The sequence below is a fragment of the Schistocerca piceifrons genome, chromosome 9 (assembly GCF_021461385.2).
Source record: "Schistocerca piceifrons isolate TAMUIC-IGC-003096 chromosome 9, iqSchPice1.1, whole genome shotgun sequence".
In the NCBI taxonomy this organism is placed as follows: domain Eukaryota; kingdom Metazoa; phylum Arthropoda; class Insecta; order Orthoptera; family Acrididae; genus Schistocerca; species Schistocerca piceifrons.
Genome location: NC_060146.1, coordinates 168,786,809 through 168,807,272, shown reverse-complemented (window position 1 = coordinate 168,807,272; position 20,464 = coordinate 168,786,809). Strand labels below are relative to the sequence as shown.

Sequence of the window (20,464 nt, the reverse complement as noted above, 5' to 3'; positions counted from 1 at the left end):
TAAAAACGTGGGACTTCTTTCTCGCACAGGGCTGCTGACAGGCAGCGTCCGTGTCTCAGACAGGCTGCCGGCCATATAGAGAGCCGTGTGTCGCTGGCCAGCTGCGAGCAGAAACAGTCGCTGTACACGCGGTAGAACACATTTGTCTGGTCAGGGCAAGGCGAGAAACAACGGGAGCACTGTTCCTGGACATAGAGAAAGCATCTGACCGCGTCTGGCACGATGGCATAATTTACGAATTAGACCAGATAGGGTACCCTGTATACATAATCTGGATCGTTAATTCCTTCTTACGTGACGACAGTTCTTGGTAAGGAACGGCGACAGGTCCACGAAGACACGGCAGATAGCGCCAGGGGTCCCGCAAGGCTCAGTTTCAGGTCCAATCCTTTATACCACATACACGAATGACATTCCTAAGCACATCGGCGGAGACATTGCTGTCAAAGCCGATGAAACCGTCACATGCAAAAGCTGTCGCAGCCTCCTCCATATACACCGCCACCCACAGCAACACCTCGACAACATTCAGTGGTTCGCACATTGGACTTGCCTTCGTAAGGACGGCGGTTCAAACCCATGTCCGGCCATCCTGATTTAGGTTTATCGTGATTTCCTTAAAACGCTTCGAGCAAATGCCGGGACGGTTCCTTAGAAAAGCCACGGCCGATTTCCTTCCCCATCCTTCCCTCATCCGATGGGATCGATGACCGCACTGCTAGGTCCCCTTCCCCAAATCAACCGACCAACCAACTAACTCGACAATATTACGCAATGGTGTAATCGATGGAAGATAGAGATCAACCCTACAAAGTGCCAGGCAATCTATTTCACCGCCAAATTCAAGGTTCCTGATCGTCAGCTCACCACTGACGGCAGAAAAATGACCTGAGGAAACTCAATAATTTACCTGGGCCTTGAAATAGATAGACGCCTGATATGGAATATGCATCTCACCACTGTAGCAAATAAAGGCTGCGCACTTTTCTTTAGGTCATATGCTGTATTGGCAGAAGAGCCAACACCGTGTTGCTAGAGTAGGCCGAAATGCACGCTTTTAAGCTCACGCAGACTGGCGTGAGGTCTGGAACAGGTCAGAGAAATAAGACTAGCAAAACAGGAGGTAACTGGTAGAATACTTAACTTTAATCCATATTTGGTGTACATCGCTCTTGACTGTACATGCTTCACAAGATAAATATCAAATGATATGGCGCCTTGCTAGGTCGTAGCAAATGACGTAGCTGAAGGCTATGCTAACTATCGTCTCGGCAAATGAGAGTGTATTTGTCAGTGAACCTTTCCTAGCAAAGTCGGCTGTACAACTGGGGCGAGTGCTAGGAAGTCTCTCTAGACCTGCCGTGTGGTGGCGCTCGGTCTGCAATCACTAACAGTGGCGACACGCGGGTCTGGCGTATACTAACGGACCGCGGCCGATTTAAAGGCCACCACCTAGCAAGTGTGGTGTCTGGCGGTGACACCACATCGTATCCCCTCGTGAAGGGTCATGTATAAACCGTTCAGTGCAAACACTTCTGGCGCCAACTCATACTTCCAGTCATCTCGTATGGCTTGCAAGTATGGTCTTTGGCGCCAGACACAGCAATAACACGACTGCAACTTCTCCAAAGCAAAGTTTTCCGTGTCATCTCAGGCGCTTGCAGATACGTCCCCAACACATACTGATTTACACACTTATTCAGGGAAGCCGACCGCTGTGGCCGAGCGGTTCTAGGCGCTTCAGTCCGGAACAGCGCTGCTGCTACGGTCGCAGGTTCGAATCCTGCCTCGGGCATGGATGTGTGTGATGTCCTTAGGTTAGTTAGGTTTAAGTAGTTCTAAGTGTAGGGGACTGATGACCTCAGATGTTAAGGCCCATAGTGCTCACAGCCATTTTTTTAACTTATGCATGAAAAACCCACAACATTTTACAAAACAATACAAACCTCCCCCTCCCCCCACTTTCTCATTCAAAATTTGGGACACCAAGCATCAGATGCTGTATCTACATCCACATCTACATTGGCACTCCGCAAGTACGGTGCGTGGCGGAAGGTACCCTTTACCATTCCTTGTCATTTCCTTTGCTGTTCCACTCGCCAAAAGAACGAGGGAAAAATGACTTCTGTGTGCCCTAATTTCTCGTATTTTATCTTCGTGGTCCTTATGCACAATGTATGTTGGCGACAGTAGAATTGTTCGACAGTCAGCTTCAAATGCCACTTCTCTCAATTTTCTCAACTGCGTTTCTCGAACAGAGCGTCGCCTTGCACCCAAGCATTTCCATTTGAGTTCCCGATGCATCTCAGTAACGCTTACGTGTTATTCGAACCTAACGGTAACAAATGTAGCACACACCGCCTCTGAATTGCTCCGATGTCATTCATCAACCCGATCTCGTACGGATCGGAAACACGTCAGCAGTACTCAAGAATAGGTCGCACAAGCGTCGTATATGCTGTGTCTTTTGAACCATTCTTTCCTAAAATTCTCCCAATAAACCGAAGGCCTTCCATACCACAGTTATCACATGCTCGCTCCACCCCATATCGCTTCGCAGTGTTACGCCCAGATATTTAAACGACTTGACTGAGTCAAGCAGGGCACTGGGAATACTGTAACCGAACGTTACAGATTTGATCTTACTATTTATCCGCATTAATTTTCGTTTTTACCCATTTATGGCCAGCTGCTATTCATCACACCAACTGGAAATTGTGACTAAGTCGTCTTGTATCTTCATACAGTCACTCAACTTCGACAGCTCACCGTGCACCACGGCATTATCAGCAAACAACCGCAGATTGTTGCCCATCCTGCCCGCCAAATCATTTATGTATATGGAGAACAACAGTACACTTCGCCGGCCGATGTGGCCGAGCGGTTCTAGGCACTTCAGTCTGCAACCGCGCGACCGCTACTGTCGCAGGTTCGAATCCTGCCTCTGGCATGGATGTGTGTGATGTCCTTGGGTTAGTAAGGTTTAAGTAGTTCTAAGTTCTTGGGGACTGATGACCTCAGATGTTAAGTCCCATAGTGCTCAGAGGCATTTGAACCATTTCTTGCCACACTTCCTTGGGGCCCTCCTAACGATGCCCTTGTCTCCGGTGACTCACACCCTGTCGTCACAGCTCGGGTAGCTGTCGGTGGAGCACTTGCCCGCGGCAGGCAAAGGTCCCGAGTTCGAGTCTCGGTCTGGCATACAATTCTACTCTGACAGGAAGTTTCATCTGGAAACTTATTATATTGGCTCGTAGCTTCGTTAACAGCCTGCAATGGAGCACCGTGTCAAATGATTTCCGGAAATTTAGAAATATAGAATCTGCCTGTTGCCCTACATCCCAAGTTCGTAGTGCAGCATGCGAGAAAAAGTCAAGCTGATTTTCGCACGAGCGAGGGTTTCCAAAACCATGCCGATTCGTGGACATTCGCTTCTGAGTCTGCTTCTCAGAAACGTACAAAATTAACCCTTATACACACAAAACACCAAACACAAGCTTACACACTGAAAACACACACCCACACAACTCCAATCTCTCATCTTCACAGAATCCCACAGCGCATTCTGAAGTCAGGGCAGGCACAGCCCAGTGGTACTTCATACACAATATGAACAACCACACCTGCTGGTAAACCTTTCGGAATGTGAAGTCGTGGTCTAAGAAACTCTTCCGTTCTTGGCATTTCGTCCAGGACTGCACTGGAAACCTTCAGAGGCGCTCTTCCGCTGAGTCCTGCCGACTCACTGGTCGGACGTCGGAGAGCGAAATTTATGCTGTAGGAAAGGGGGGCGTAACCGGAGTAACACGTGATGAGCAGAGATAATCCATGTCAAAGATAAAACTTAACTGTCGATTGTCGTCTTGTCAAAGATAAAATTGTCTTTAACACGTGATGAGCACAGATAATCCTTATCAAAGACAAAACTATCGATTGTCGTCTTCCCAAAGAGAAAATTGTCTTGTCAAAGATAAAATTGTCTACATAATTTTCTCTTTGGCAAGACGACATTTGATAGTTAAGTTTAATCTTTGACAAGGATTATCTCTGCTTATCACACGTTACTTCGACCACGCCCCCTTTCCTCTCGAACGTCCGACCAGTCAGTCGGCAAGACTCAGTGGAAGAGCGGCCCTGAAGATGTCCAGCGCAGTCCTGGACGAAACGTCAGGAACGGAAGAGTTCCTTGGGCCACGACTTCACACCCCGAAAGGTTTACCAGCAGCAGTGTCATCCGGTCGCGAAAGCCTTCGTTCTACGATAAACAACCATAGCCTTCGTTGTCGCTGTACATTACACCAGACTTCACCACATCGCCGCTGTCCACAGTGAGACGTTCTTTGCGCATCTACAGGTTCGCGCCGACACTGTTTAATATTCCTGGCACCTCCCTCAGCAGACTCGCTACGGCAAGAGAACCCACTGACAGCCCTACGTCTAGAGGGAATACCTGCCGCATTACTGTGTAAAGCGTGCACACCGTTCTGACAGGGAAAGACCCGACTCCCGGGACGGCTTATGCTAATGGCATGAGTTGGCCCTTAATGCCCAATCCTCTAGCGTCTCTGCTTGCCCAGCGGTGAGCAGGCGACAGCTACATTAAGCAGATGTCACACTGGCACAGGATTTCTTATTATATGCTAATTTCACAAATCATTACTAGACGTTCCTACATGTTTAAACTCCAGCTATACACCTGGCCGAAGTAACGGTACATACTCGAAAAATGCTGGGGTCACGTTCTATTTTCATCGCTGCAAACAGAGCACGGAGTACGCCTAAATTAGTAACTAGAACATTCTACTATCCACATATACAGGGTGGTCCATTGATAATGACCGGGCCAAATATTTCACGAAATAAGCATCAAACGAAAAAACTACAATGAACGAAACTCGTCTAGCTTGAAGGGGGAAGCCAGATGTCGCCATGACTGGCCCGCTAGAATGCGCAGCCATATGTCAAACTGATATCAACCGCATTTTTTTAAATAGGATCCCCCATTTTTATTACATATTCGTGTAGTATGTACATAAATATGAATGTTTTAGTTGGACCACTTTTTTTGCTTTGGGATAGATACCGCTGTAATAGTCACAAACGTATAAGTACGTGGTATCACGTACCATTCCGCCAGTGCGGACGGTATTTGCTCCGCGATACATTACCCGTGTTAAAATGGCCTGTTTAGCAATTGCGCAAAAGGTGGATATCGTGTTGATGTATGGCTATTGTGATCAAAATGCCCAGCGGCCCTGTGCTATGATTCTGCTCGGTATTCTGGACGACATCATCCAAGTGTCCGGACCGTTCGCCGGATAGTTGCGTTATTTAAGGAAACAGAAAGTGTTCAGCCACATGCAAAACGTCAGCCACGACCTGCAACAAATGACGATGCGGAAGTAGGTGTTTTAGCTACTGCCGCGGCTAATCCGCACATCAGTAGCAGACAAATTGCGCGAGAAACGGGAATCTCAAAAACGTCGGTGTTGAGAATGCTACATCAACATCGATTGCACCCGTATCGTATTTTATGCACCAGGAATTGCATGGCGACGATTTTGAACGTCGTGTACACTTCTGCCACTGGGCACAAGAGAAATTACGGGACGATGACAGATTTTTTTGCACGCGTTCTATTTAGCGACGAAGCGTCATTCACCAACAGCGTGACGTAAACCGGCATAATATGCACTACCCTGGAGGCGGTGTTTACAGCATTAGCGTGATGTCTGCTTTGAATGACTCATTTCTTGTCCGCGTTTATCACTTTCACTCAAGATATCACCGAAGACGCACATGCTACGTAGTCCTGCTCACCCTTGTCTGGGACGTCTTCTCAGTTGGAAATCTGTAAGCATAGCTAGGATGTGGTGGGTGTTTCTCCGGGCGGGGCAGGACCCACTGTTCCCCGCCACCGCGTGGCGGGTGACAATGGAGAGCGGTGTAGCGCGGGCTCGTGTCGTCCGCCAATTTGCGCCAACAGCGGCAAACCGGGGGCCGAGCTGCAAGTCAGCGAGGCTAATGAGTCAGCACAGCCACGCCTCCCTCCACACACGATGTCGGCGGCGAGTCGTGCTCCAATTAGGGCCGCTTGCTCGGGTCGCCTCCGCCGTCCACGCCCTCATTACCTCACTCAATATTACTTCACTTCTGCTGCAGTCGACATCTGTGTCTGTCACAGAAATTTATGGAAGAAAAGTATGTTAGAAATATCGGTGGTAGCTGGCCGTACAGCTTATTGTGCAGTGCGGTAACTTTTGAGACGGGGAGGCGTGAAGGTAGACCCGTAACGAATTCGACGACCACTGGGGCCTGGTACGCAAGCTCTAATGGTTGAAGTGGCTCTACGCACTATGGGACTTAGGGTGGTAGGACATCAAACGGGCCGACTTCGAGAAGGAGAGGCACCACAGGACATTTTAATTTTCACTGTCTATACTTTTACACATAAATTCATAAAACTGTGTCAGCATGACCAGGAAGGATTCAGGATTCACGCTAATACCAGTGGAAGTTCAAAAACACGAAAAAATAAAAAATTTTAAATATGAAATTTCATGATTTTTTTTTCACTTACTGTTGGCTGCATTTGTTGCTATAGGTACACTTTTCTTCATAAGTAAGAGAGATTCTGCGATGAATTTTGCACAACTTACAAACCATACTTACAGGTGTATGAAATTCTAGAATTTATTTAATCTATGGAAAAATGAATGGGCTGTTACGTTTTAAACTTCGTGTTTAGAGAAAACTCGAATTTTATAGTTAACGATCTCAATTTTTACCACAGTTTTTAACAGATTTGGGAACTTCTAAAGTTTCATACACCTGTAAGTATGGTTTGTATGCTGTGCAAAATTACTTATGAAGAAAAGTGTACTTACAGCAACAAATGCAACCAATACCAAGTCAAAAAATGATGAAATTTCACATGTAAAAAAAAATTGTTTTGTTATGTTTTTGAACTTCCTCTGCTATGAGTGTGTATCCTGAATCCTTCCTGGTCATGCTGACAAAGTTTTATGAATTTATGTGTAAAAGTATGGACAGTGAAAATTAAAAGGTCATGTGGTGCCTTTCCTGCTCCAAGTCGGCCCGTTCCACGTCCTATGCCCCTTAACATCTGTGGTCATCAGTCCCCTAGAACTTAGAACTACTTAAACCTAACTAACCTAAGGACATCACATACATCCATGCCCGAGGAAGGATTCGAACCTGCGACCGTAGCAGTCACGCGGTTCCAGTCTGAAGCGTCTAGAACGCTCGGCACAGCGGCCGAAAGTACGCTAGCCAGCCAGACTTTGGGTTTCACGAGGTTTGCCACACACATTTAGAAAAATTCTGTTCTGGTTCCAAGCAGATATGATAAATGAACAGTTGAAAAGCAGTAACAAACAGAACAAATTCTACAAGACTCACAGGCAATAACGACTGGTTCCTAGCAGATAGCGTAGAAACAGAAATGGCTGATGTGTCCACTGCTGATGGGCACAAGACAACAGCCCAGATACAGAGAACAAACAAGAGTTTATTGAACACATCTTCTCTAAAAATGTCCTCTACAGTGAAGAGAAAGAAAGGATGATTATTCAATAAATGAAGAAAAATAGATAGTAGTCCTTCAATAAGTGAAACGAAGTAAGTAGTGGTTCATACATAACGGGGTCACTTAGAATTCCAGTATCACAAATAAATAAATATGTTCTTTGATACTCATTTTACTAAGGTTTGAAGCTTCTCTTCTCGTTCTTCCCTGTTTGCGATTTATAAACTGGGTTATTTCGGAAATCAGCCGTATGCAAACACAACTAGTTTAACTCTTCAGGCTTTCCCGGCGATCTAATGACATCTTGGGTTGTCGGGTGTTCTGCCGGATATCAGCGTCGTACTTGCACGATATTTCGGTCACGTAGCTCGAGACCTTCATCAGGTGCGACCTGAGACTGCTCCTCGAGTCGACCTGGTCCAGTATTTATGCCTATGGCCTTCCCCCTCCACCAACGGCTGCAGGCGCTTCCTCTGTGGTCCGCGCCCATTCCCTGTGGCCTGCTGGAGCGTTGCTGCTCCGTTTTCCGTCCGCTGCGGTTCCAGGTGTTCCCTCTGCGGTCCGCGCCCACCAAACCCGCTCCTGGGGGTTTCATCTACGGTCTGGGGTACCAGGCGTTCCCCCTGCGGTCCGCGCCCGCTCACCACGACCTGTTGGAGCGTTGCCGCTCCGTTTTTCGTCTGCTGCGGCTCTGGATGTTCCCTCTGCGGTCCGCGCCCACCAGTCCCACTTCTGGGTGTTCCATCTTCGGTCTGGTGCTCCTGGCAGTCCGTCAGGGGCTCGTTTACCATCTCCATGTCTCTGGTTCTTCTGTTTGTGTAGTGTTGCAGCTGGCCCCGTTGCTCCTTTAACAGTTCCAGAGCCGGATCCCAGGCTCTGCTTAGCTGGTACCCTGTGTCACGATTCATAAGATCGTCAGCCATTTTAATCTCAATCGATTCTCTTATAACACTGTCCCAAAATCTGGGTGTTTGTGCTAGAATCTTGGTATCCTCATACTTCATGGCATGATCTAGTTCTAGACAGTGTTCAGCAATGGCTGACTTAGTCACCTGTATTAATCTAGTGTGCCTCTGATGTTCTTTGCACCTGATCTCCACAGTTCTTGTCGTCTGGCCAATGTGGACATGCCACATTGACAAGGTATATTGTAAATCCCTGGTTTCGTAACCCCAGGTCGTCTTTGACACTCCCCAGCAGTCCCCCGATCTTGTTGGATGGACAGAAAACACACTTGATTGTGTTTACGCAGGATCCTACTGATTCTGGCAGAAATAGAGCCAGCATAGGGCAGATATGCCACCTTCCTTGCTTCATCTTGGTCTTCTTCAGGAACCTATGGTATAGTGGCTGGTCGGAGTGCCCTCTCAATTTGTCTGTCCATGTATCCATTCTTGGAGAAAACTGTTTTGAGACGTTCTATCTCTATGGGTAGATTCTCTTGGTCTGATAGGGCACGTGCTCTGTGGACTAAAGTCTTCAGAACCCCATTCTTCTGTGCAGGGTGGTGACAACTGCTGACCTGCAGATATAAATCACTGTGTGTAGGTTTTCGGTACACACTGTGGCCAATTGATCCATCTGCTTTCCTCTGGACTAGTACATCCAGAAATGACAGCTGGCCATTCTTCTCCAGTTCCATGGTGAACTTGATATTAGGGTGGCATGAGTTAAGATGTTCAAGAAACTCATTGAGCCTGTCCATCCCATGTGGCCAGATCACGAAGGTGTCATCCACATACCTAAAGAAGCATGTGGGTTTAAATGTGGCTGTCTCCAATGCCCTCTCCTCAAAACTCTCCATAAACATGTTGGCAACCACAGGGGACTGTGGGCTGCCTATAGCTACACCTTCAGTTTGCTCGTAATATTGGAGATAGCCACATTTATATCTGCAGGCCAGCAGTTGTCACCACCCTGCACAGAAGAATGGGGTTCTGAAGACTTTAGTCCACAGAGCACGTGCCTTATCAGACCAAGAGAATCTACCCATAGAGATAGAACGTCTCAAAACAGTTTTCTCCAAGAATGGATACATGGACAGACAAATTGAGAGGGCACTCCGACCAGCCATTATACCACAGGTTCCTGAAGAAGACCAAGATGAAGCAAGGAAGGTGGCATATCTGCCCTATGCTGGCTCTATTTCTGCCAGAATCAGTAGGATCCTGCGTAAACACAATCAAGTGTGTTTTCTGTCCATCCAACAAGATCGGGGGACTGCTGGGGAGTGTCAAAGACGACCTGGGGTTACGAAACCAGGGATTTACAATATACCTTGTCAATGTGGCATGTCCACATTGGCCAGACGACAAGAACTGTGGAGATCAGGTGCAAAGAACATCAGAGGCACACTAGATTAATACAGGTGACTAAGTCAGCCATTGCTGAACACTGTCTAGAACTAGATCATGCCATGAAGTATGAGGATACCAAGATTCTAGCACAAACACCCAGATTTTGGGACAGTGTTATAAGAGAATCGATTGAGATTAAAATGGCTGACGATCTTATGAATCGTGACACAGGGTACCAGCTAAGCAGAGCCTGGGATCCGGCTCTGGAACTGTTAAAGGAGCAACGGGGCCAGCTGCAACACTACACAAACAGAAGAACCAGAGACATGGAGATGGTAAACGAGCCCCTGACGGACTGCCAGGAGCACCAGACCGAAGATGGAACACCCAGAAGTGGGACTGGTGGGCGCGGACCGCAGAGGGAACATCCAGAGCCGCAGCAGACGAAAAACGGAGCGGCAACGCTCCAACAGGTCGTGGTGAGCGGGCGCGGACCGCAGGGGGAACGCCTGGTACCCCAGACCGTAGATGAAACCCCCAGGAGCGGGTTTGTTTGGTGGGTGCGGACCGCAGAGGGAACACCTAGAACCGCAGCGGACGGAAAACGGAGCAGCAACGCTCCAGCAGGCCACAGGGAATGGGCGCGGACCACAGAGGAAGCGCCTGCAGCCGTTGGTGGAGGGGGAAGGCCATAGGCATAAATACTGGACCAGGTCGACTCGAGGAGCAGTCTCAGGTCGCACCTGATGAAGGTCTCGAGCTACGTGACCGAAATATCGTGCAAGTACGACGCTGATATCCGGCAGAACACCCGACAACCCAAGATGACAACTAGTTTATTTTTATATTTCCCCAGACATGTTTCGACATCAGTGTGTCATCTTCTGTGGGTTAACTTTTATCTTCTGTAAAGTACAATATCACATTTCTAATAATTTAACTATTGTAGGGCTAAGGAATACAATATTTGCAATTTGCTTCGTTTTGTTTGAACAAACACCTTAAAATAATATCGCTAATTGAACTGTATTATTAAACATCGATTTTAGTGCTTGTTTTCGTCGTTTTTTTTGACAGCATGTCATCTGCAAACTAGCCATGAAAAAAATTATTGCGTATCTCTGGAGAGCTATTTCGAGGTTAGATGTTATGTACGTTTCTGTAATCACTTCCGTCTTGTTTCGTGTCCCTGATTGGTGCCTCAATCAGCTACTATTTAGTGTATTACTTTCACTCACTTCTTCATAAATTTCCACCCGCTACTTCACCTCACATGCAAGTACACAAAATGTGGCGAAATGTGATCTGAGCAGGCACTTCTGGCAATACACTCAGTGAGATGTCATGTTATTGTCGTTACTCACTTGTTCATCTTTCGTCTTGTGTGTGTTATGGCGATGATTTTGAATGTGTGTGTGTGTGTGTGTGTGTGTGTGTGTGTGAGAGAGAGAGAGAGAGAGAGAGAGAGAGAGAGAGAGAGAGAGAGAGAGGTGGCAAGAGGGGTGGGGAGAGGACCAAGAAAACAGACGTACTTTTTTTTCCTGTCACGTTTTTTTTTATAGAGAGTCACCTTTGTATAGTTCATTGAGTATTCCAAACAGTGTTTTGTTGCACAATGTTGTATTTTCATTCAGGACTCTCTTTCCCTGTGTTATTGCTTTTTGTGTGTAGTAGTTCTCCTCTATTGTGAGTTTTTGGTAGAGACTTTTGCTTTCTCTGAGGATCTTACGATCAGTGTCCATGTTATTTTGGTGATTATTTTCTTCTATTAAATGGTCTGCAAAAGTGGAGTGTATACTATCACTTCTTATGGCTCTGAGGTGTTCAGGGTACCCCGTTTTGAAATTTCTGCAAGTTTGGCCTATGTAGACCGACTGGCATGAACTGCAGGTTAACTGATATATTCCAGCTTTGGAGAATTTGTTTGCAGAGGTGATCTTAGGTCTTACATTCTTCTGAACTGTGTTATTTGCGCGGAATGATATTTGTAGCCCTTGTTTCTTCAGTATGTTTCCCACCCTGTGTACGTTTTTGTTGCTGTATGTTAGTGTGTGCCATGCTGTACTCTTTGTAGGGTGTTCCTGGTATCCTGTGTTTGTCTGGAGCTTGTGTTCTTGGTTCTCTGTTGTGGCTGGTGATTTGTTGATGGTTTGTTCTCTTTTTAATTTGTTTCTTTAGTTTTGTTGTTCAGTTTGTTTATCGTTTGTGTGTTGTACCAATTCTCTCTGGCTATTTGGTGTGTTGTATTTAGTTCCTGTGTGTAGTTGAGTTTGTCCAGTGGAGTTCTGTTGAGCCTGTGTAGCATGTGTCTGAAACTTGAGAGTTTTGTGTGCTTGTGGGTGGTTGGACTTGATGTGAATGGTTGTACTTGTGGCTGTAGGTTTCCTGAAAATTCCAAAATTGTGCTTGTTGTTGATTCTGTGTATGGTAATGTCTTCGAAATTAAGCTTCATTTCCTCTTCTGTCTCAATGGTTAATTTTATTTTTGGGTGAACTATATTTATGTCACTGTGTAATTGTTTTATTCGGGTATGTGTTTTAGCAATCAAGCAATTGATGTCATCTGTATATCAGTACCAGTATATAATCTTGTACTGTTTTGGATGTATGATTTCACTGAATATTTTGTTTTCAATGTGATTTAGAAATATGTTTGCAAGTAGACGACTGATGGGTGAGCCCCTTGGTAGGCCATCTTTTTGCAGATAGAACTCTTTATTGAAAGTGAAGTAGTTCTGTTCTGTTATAATCTTTAGGGTGGCTTCTATTTCACCTATGTGTGTACTTGTTATGTCCCCTTGATACTGCAGCTGGTTTTCACAATGCTGGTTGTTTCCTCTACTGGCACATTTGTATATATGGATGTGATGTCAAAAGATATCAGGGTTGCTGTTATGGTATGTTTATATCTTTTCTATCAGTTCACTGGTATTTTTTAGGTTTCTGTTGTCTGTGGAAGTGTGTAATTTCTGCAGTAATGTATGTAAATTTCTAGCTAGGTGGTAACATGGTGCATTTTTTAAATTGATTGTGGCCCTGACTGGACAGTTGTTTTTGTGTATCTTTGGTAGACTACTGAGGCTGGGTGCTTTGGGATTCTTTTGTGTCATGTATTTGGCTTGAGTTTCTGTGATGGTGACTCAGGGTTTTCAAGAGTTTTTCAATGTTTCTTTGGTACCTCATGGTAGGATCATTAATTAACTTGATGATATTGTTCTGTTCTATAAATTCTTCACTTTTGTTGATGTACTCTGCCTCATTCATCAGTACCAGTGACTTCCCTTTGTCTGCTCTGGTGAAGATGTTTTGTGATACTTGAAAGAGTTACACAAGCTTCAGTGGACACAGTCTTAAAGTCTGAATGGTTCAAATGGCTCTGAACACTATGGGACTCAACTGCTGTGGTCATAAGTCCCCTAGAACTTAGAACTACTTAAACCTAACTAACCTAAGGACAGCACACAACACCCAGCCATCACGAGGCAGAGAAAATCCCTGACCCCGCCGGGAATCGAACCCGGGAACCCGGGCGTGGGAAGCGAGAACGCTACCGCACGACCACGAGATGCGGGCCCTTAAAGTCTGACAAAGAAAGAAACTTTCAGTCTGACACTATCTTCTCAGCTAAGACATGAAGAGTACAATTATTTCAAGTCTCAATGAGCACGTTGTCGCTCACTTAGAGTCTCAGCTGAGGAGTTGGCATTGTTGTCCAGAAGTCAATGGACCAGTCCTTGGCGCGGCATAGTGGAGATCTTCAGGTTGCTGGCTGCGACAGAACTGTTCACCAGAGCTCGTGCAGAGGTCTAAATAGCCGCCTCGTAGTGGATACTACTGCCTGGTGACCTGGCCAGAGTGCTGTTGACGCTCTGTTCTGGCCTGACCATGGAGTTCTGGGGCTCCTGAGTTTCCTGTCATCTGCACTGTAGGGGCTGAGCTCGCTGCAACCCACATGACGAGTAAGTTGTGCGTAGTGCCATCAGCGCCTGATGCCTAGGACGCCACATGCCACAGATAACACATACATCAAATAAGTCTAAACGTTTGGTCAGACACTTATTACAACCAAGATAAATTAATACAGAATTCCTCAGCGTAATATATTAGGGGCAGTACTGTCCCTGATATACATCAGTGACTTTCCCAATACTGTTAACCTTGGGGGAAAAATTCACATTGCTGATGACAGTAAATGTAAATGTCGTGTGACCAGGACCTCCCGTCGGGTAGACCGTTCGCTAGGTGCAAGTATTTCGATTTGACGCCAATTCGGCGACTTGCGCGTCGATGGGGATGAAATGATGATTAAGACAACACCCAGTCCCTGAGCGGAGAAAAGCTCCAAGCCAGCCGGGAATCGAACCCGGGCCTTTAGGATTCACATTCAGTCATGCTGACCACTCAGCTACCGGGGGCGGACGCTGATGACAGTAATAAGGTAGGAGCCCAAATTTCGTCAATGAAAAGTCTGCAAATTGTTATTTATATTCCTGAATTTATGCTCCACTTTAAGACAAGTTACAGTTAAACTGCTGTAACATATTAAAGCCGGTATTTGGCACAAATGTTAACATTGCAAAAATATAAATACAAAACAGTGTTTCTAATTTCGTCCCCATAAAAGTCCTCTAAAGCAAAATTACTTGAAATGTATTCTTCCTGCCTAACATCAGGCAGTTTCACTAATATGAATCGCTTGAATGTCATGAATGAACAGTCCTTTCCAGTTGTTTCACCCTTCCAAAGATGTATAGCTTATGAATTTGTATGTCAGTGTAGATTAACAGCATGTTTCGTGATAACGAACTACTCATTTCGTGCAACGAATCCAGTTCTCTCCACTTGCATGTTCCATATCAAAAAAAGGACAACAACCTTTATAAAAACAATATAAAATGAAGGTTTCATAACAATTCCAAATTTCGTCCTAGTGACAAAAATCGAAACTCAATGGGAAACGAAGTTGCAAACAACCCCAGTTTTATTATATTGGTCGTTACCGCAACATATACGAAACCCTTTAACGCATGTCTACTATTTTTGTTATGAATCGTGAGATCTCGGAAATTTACCTTTTTGGCTACTTCACGACAGAAATCGATGTTACGAGACGCAGAGAACCTGACAACCTCCTCAATGAACAGAATGAATTTGCAACAGACGCATATTTCAACATTTACTACGATCTTTTCACCTGAGCCAATCGTTTATACTACATACGTGCTTCAGCTGAGGATGGAGCCTTGTGTAGTGCGGGCCGCAGCAGACGTAAACAACCTTTAAGGCGGGAGAGCGCGCCATCCACCTGCAGCAGAGCACTACACTCGTCGTACTGCCCGTGTCGTCCCTGTCGTACTAATGGACAACGGCACAAACAGGCAATAGCCGGAAATACAGCGCCACCGGGCGTCAGAAATACACTCTACAAGTGCTACTACTATTTTCATCTATAGCAATGTTTCCTCCTTGTCCCGAAATCTTACTTCACTGATTTAACGATCTGTTCTGTAATTTTAATTTTATATATATTTATTTACCATTAAAAACAGTCTTGATCACGATTTATATTTATTAAGGTGACAGGTTTCGACCACTGCTGTGGTCATCTTCAGACCTACAAGTAGCATACAAAGCTTCAATTAGAGGGCTACATACATTAAAGAAAATACATAAAGTTATAAAACGATGAATTACCATTGAGTAGGAACCTCTTTCAGCTGGAGAATCACTACTGGAGAAACCAGTGCACGTCTTACTATATATAATGGAGGCTCCGCCCACTTCTGACAGCATGATGTCATTACTAACCAATGAGTTATAAGTCGAATAACAATGTAAAATTTCTTAGTTAAAAGAACATTGTCAAGAAATAAAAATAAACACACACTAAACTTAGCTTATTAAACAGCTATTGTCAGTTAAAAAGCGTTAAAAATATTTAAATATGTTGGATAAATGAACTTCGGTTTAGCAGTACATGGGTTGCCCTCTCAAGGCCTATTAGTGAACCATTTGGAACCACAGGTTGCCATGGTGAAGTTGGACGACGTTCCAAACATGAGGCAGCAAGCTTCTTTCCACTGAAGTTGTTGTAAAGTCGATAGGCGAATAATAAGTATTTGTAACACATTGATCACTGCCACTCCCGTAATGTATTCAAAAGTAATTATATATATTTGACCTAGATATTAATAGTAAATTTGTCATATTTTAGGCTTTTGAAAAGTAAAGACACTCTTGTAAAGGATGCGCGCATCTAGCGCGAAGAGGGGGAACAAAATCTAACAAATTTTTATGTCTATATAAGACCGATGTTTTACATTTTATAGCTAGTTTGACAACACATGAACCTGTGTTCAGTGTATGCCGCTTTTAGGTATGAACTGTATATATTTCCCACAGATTCAATTAGATTACTAATAAGCCTGGTTAAATGTTGCACTTATTTTTAGGTTTTAATATAAATTTTCTTTTGTATTGTTACAGAATGTGAAGATGGTCATTGTGTGGTCGAAACGGGTTACGACTGTGTCATAAGAATGTGATTTCGTCTATAAATAAACAAAAAATTTTTACAAACGTGTTACTGATGTTTTCTTGGAGCTTTCAAGTGTAATCAGGACCTCAACACCGCATTCCGTTCGGTTCTCTCTTAGCGGCTGCACGAGTCTGCGACCAGACACCTGCAGCTATAAGACAGCCTTCGCAACCGAATCAGTGTGTGTCCAGGCCAGAAGGCGTGAAACGTCATATTGATAAGTGGGCTCACACTACCAAGTTCTTCGAAAATTTAATTCTATTTTGTTTTCTCTGAAGGCAACGGCCTTGCCGCAGTGGATACACCGGTTCCCATGAGATCACCGAAGTTAAGCTCTGTCGGGCGTGGTCGGCACTTGGATGGGTGACCATCCAGGCCGCCATGCGCTGTTGCCATGTTTCGGGGTGCACTCAGGCTGGTGATGCCAATTGAGGAGCTACTCGACCGAATAGTAGCGGCTTCGGTCAAGAATACCATCAAAACGACCGGGAGAGCGGTGTGCTGACTGGAGATGGGTAGTTCGCGAACGAACGGGTGCAAAGGAACGGTTCACCAAGATGAACGAAAGGACCGAGGAACGAATTCCAAGAAACGATCGGTTCATAGTTCGCTTCGGTCGCCGCGGTCTACTTATAGTTCTCGGGAACGAGGAACGATCGTTTCATAGTTCACTTCGGTCGCGGCGGTCTACTTATAGTTCCCGGGAACGAGGAACGATCGGTTCATAGTTCACTAATTCACTTCGGTCGCGGCGGTCACTTCGGCAGTTCTCGTTCCAGCCTCGGTCGCGAGCTCGTCTCAGTCTCAGTCTCCTTCGACCGCACTCGTCGTTCTTCACGTGACCGGTTGTCGCAGTTCCACTGCCGTCTGCTCCTAGTTAGTTCAGTGTCCAGTTGTTCGTTTCGTTCACTGCGCTCGCCCATTTTACATGTGTTCCAAACTGATCTTGCACTTGGTTCTGGCTATTCAGCGTCCACGACCGGTAATCAAAAAGTATTTTATAGTTACGTAAATTACATAAAAATTACGTTGTATGTAATAGGTACGTCTTTTCAGGTAAAAAAAGGGCATATCAGCTCACTTCATTATATCGATGAACAACAGAAGACATACTTATAAAAAGGCAAGTTTTTTTGTTATTAATATATTTTTTTGGTTTCATCGACTTGATTTAGCAGCTAACTTTCAATAATTTGCTTAATTTTTAGTGTAAGAAAATTCATATAAAACGTTTTCGTGTATCTTTCATACACAAAACATAACATTTAGGAAGGCTCTAATTATTTTTAAGTTTGGTTATTGCCAATTTGCATTACCTGCTAGTTTGTTTTCTTTGAAAAAAAGAAAAAGTGCGTTGTGGGTCATTTTGGGTCAGTAGGAAAAGCGGTGTCTCTCCATTTGAAAAGACATAGATTGCCATAAAATCGTATTTACTTATTATCTCAAAAACATTTGTTCAGAAGGAGCTTTCAAACCAAAAACTTTGTTACTGCGAACTTAATTATTATTATTATTGCTGCATTAACTTTAATAATGCAACATAAAAACCTAAGTTTTACTAAGCGTGTGACGCAAGTATGAGAAAACCACATTTTATTTTACGCTTCCATAAAGTCTCTACTTCGCCTACGAACTCAAAAATGTTCAAATGTGTGTGAAATCTTATGGGACTTAACTGCTAAGGTCATCAGTCCCTAAGCTTACACACTACTTAACCTAAATTATCCTAAGGACAAACACACACACCCATGCCCGAGGGAAGACTCGAACCTCCACCGGGACCAGCCGCACAGTCCGTGACTGCAGCGCCAGACCGCTCGGCTAAACCCGCGCGGCGCCTACGAACTCAGAGACAACGTGAAGTATATATAGGGTGTAAACGATTATTGTTTACAACGAAGCATAGCTATGTAGTGGAAGTCGAAACGAAGGATTTTATACAAGACCCTTGGGGTCTATTAAGTTGGGAAACAGCCACCAACAGGTTTACAAGACTACATGGGCTACAGCCCATGAGCGTCGCGTGAGATTTTCATGTTATTGTCCGTTTGTTGTATCTGCTCGTAACGGGCAACAAATCGTCCGTAATTGGCGAGTAGTGTGTACTTGGGGCCGGTTTTCCGTGCGCCACCCTATATTATTTCCCTGCGATCAGCCACACAAGGCTACCGTTGGCTAAACGAGAGGTTCTGCAGAATCAAATTACTTCTAAAAGTCTGTAAGAATTCTGTAATGAATAAAAACTCTATACTGCAGGGGGGTGGGGGGTGGGGGAGGCAAGCGCCCCCTCTTGGTGCCCTCCATCCTTCAGTCACCTACACTAATAGTTTTCAGTTTTTCATAAGAACCTTATACCAAGCACAAATGAACGGTGAACGAGTAAAAATGAACGGTTCGCAAAAAAGAACGATCACCAGTGAACTAGTCCCCAAGGATGAACGAGTTTGCCCATCTTTAGTGCTGAACCCACGCCCCTCCTATCCGCATCCTCCCCTGAGGATGAAACGGCGGTCGGATGGTTCCGGTAGGCCACTCGTGGCCTGAAGACGGAGAGCTTTGTTTTCACTGAAATAACATCATATATGCTCTGAACTGAGGAAGTTTCGTTTTCCGCTGTCATTCTGGGTGTTACCCCTGTTTTTTTTTTCAAGGCAGTCTACCCGCTACTGCCCCTGAGCACCCTGCAGATACGGGCCCTCTAGACTGACAAGGGAACCTCCCCATCGCACCCCCCTCAGATTTAGTTATAAGTGGGCACAGTGGATAGGCCTTGAAAAACTGAACACAGATCAATCGAGAAAACAGGAAGAAGTTGTGTGGAACTATGAAAAAAATAAGTAATATATACAAACTGAGTAGTCCATGTGCAAGATAGGCAACATCTAGGAGAATCTGAGTTGAGGAGTGCCGTGGTCCCGTCGTTAGCGTGAGCATCTGAGGAACGAGAGGTTCTTGGTTCAAATCTTCCCTAGAGTGAAAAGTTTACTTTCTTTATTTTTGCAAAGTTATGATCTGTCCGTTCGTTCATTGACGTCTCTGTTCACTGTAATAAGTTTAGTGTCTGTGTTTTGCGACCGCACCGCAAAACCGTGCGATTAGTAGCCGAAAGGACGTGCCTGTCCAATGGAAACCGAAAACATTTGATCGCAAGGTCATAGGTCAACCGATTCCTCCACAGGAAAACACGTCTGATATATTCTATACGACACTGGTGACGGCATGTGCGTCACATAACAGGAGTATGTTGTCGACCCACCTAACTTGTACACTTGGTGAATGGGTAAAAAGATTCTTCTACCTTGCCCAATTTAGATTTTCTTGTGGATGTGATAATCACTCCCAAAAACGTGTGAAAACATAAGAGTTTGTCACATAAACTGCAACAAATGAATGCAACAGTTTCACAGTCGCACAGTTTTGTCTGTGCTGTCAAAATATATGTTTTTAACGTTTTCAAATTTTTCTGTGTGTAGACCGTCAAATCCTGCATATGTCCAAGCAAATCTGAACATGTCCTGGAATTTTGGAGAGCGAAGTTGATTATATGTGAGTGCCTGAACTTTGATAATTGTCTGAAAATAAAAAAATTAAAACTTTCTCCCGAAGGAAGACTTGAACCAAGGACCTATCGTTCGGCAGCTGCACACGCTAACCACGGGACCACGGCGCTCACAGGTTTACGCTCACCTAGATGTTGCCTATCTTACACATGGACTACTCAGTTTGTATATTTTGCTTATTTTTTCATAGTTCCACACAACTTCTTCCTGTTTTCTCGATTGATCTGAGTTCAGTTTTTCAAGGCCTATCCACTGTACCAACTTATAACTAATTCTGAGGGGGGTGCGATGGGGAGGTTCCCTTGTGAGCCACCAACTGCGCTACAGTATGGGCGTATTTGAGTAAACCAGTCGTGCAGTTGAGACCGGGACCGAGAATTGGCAGCCCAACAAATTCGCGCTCGGCGGTGATTAACCGCTAGACGCGCAATTCACTGTTGCGCTGTTTATGCCCGTCGACCGGTGCAGTGGGCGTGGGACGCCCCGCTGCGAGAAGCACTTAGCCACACATGCGCTCATA

At 45.0% G+C, this 20,464-nt stretch overlaps 1 protein-coding gene and 1 pseudogene across 1 annotated transcript in view; both read left to right on the top strand.

The window, feature by feature from the left end:
* The window catches only part of LOC124716815, a 441,191-nt gene that overhangs the window by 79,346 nt on the left and 341,381 nt on the right, over positions 1 to 20,464 (top strand). The gene's annotated exons all lie outside the window — the stretch shown is intronic.
* LOC124717651 lies at positions 16,662 to 16,779 on the top strand (annotated as a pseudogene).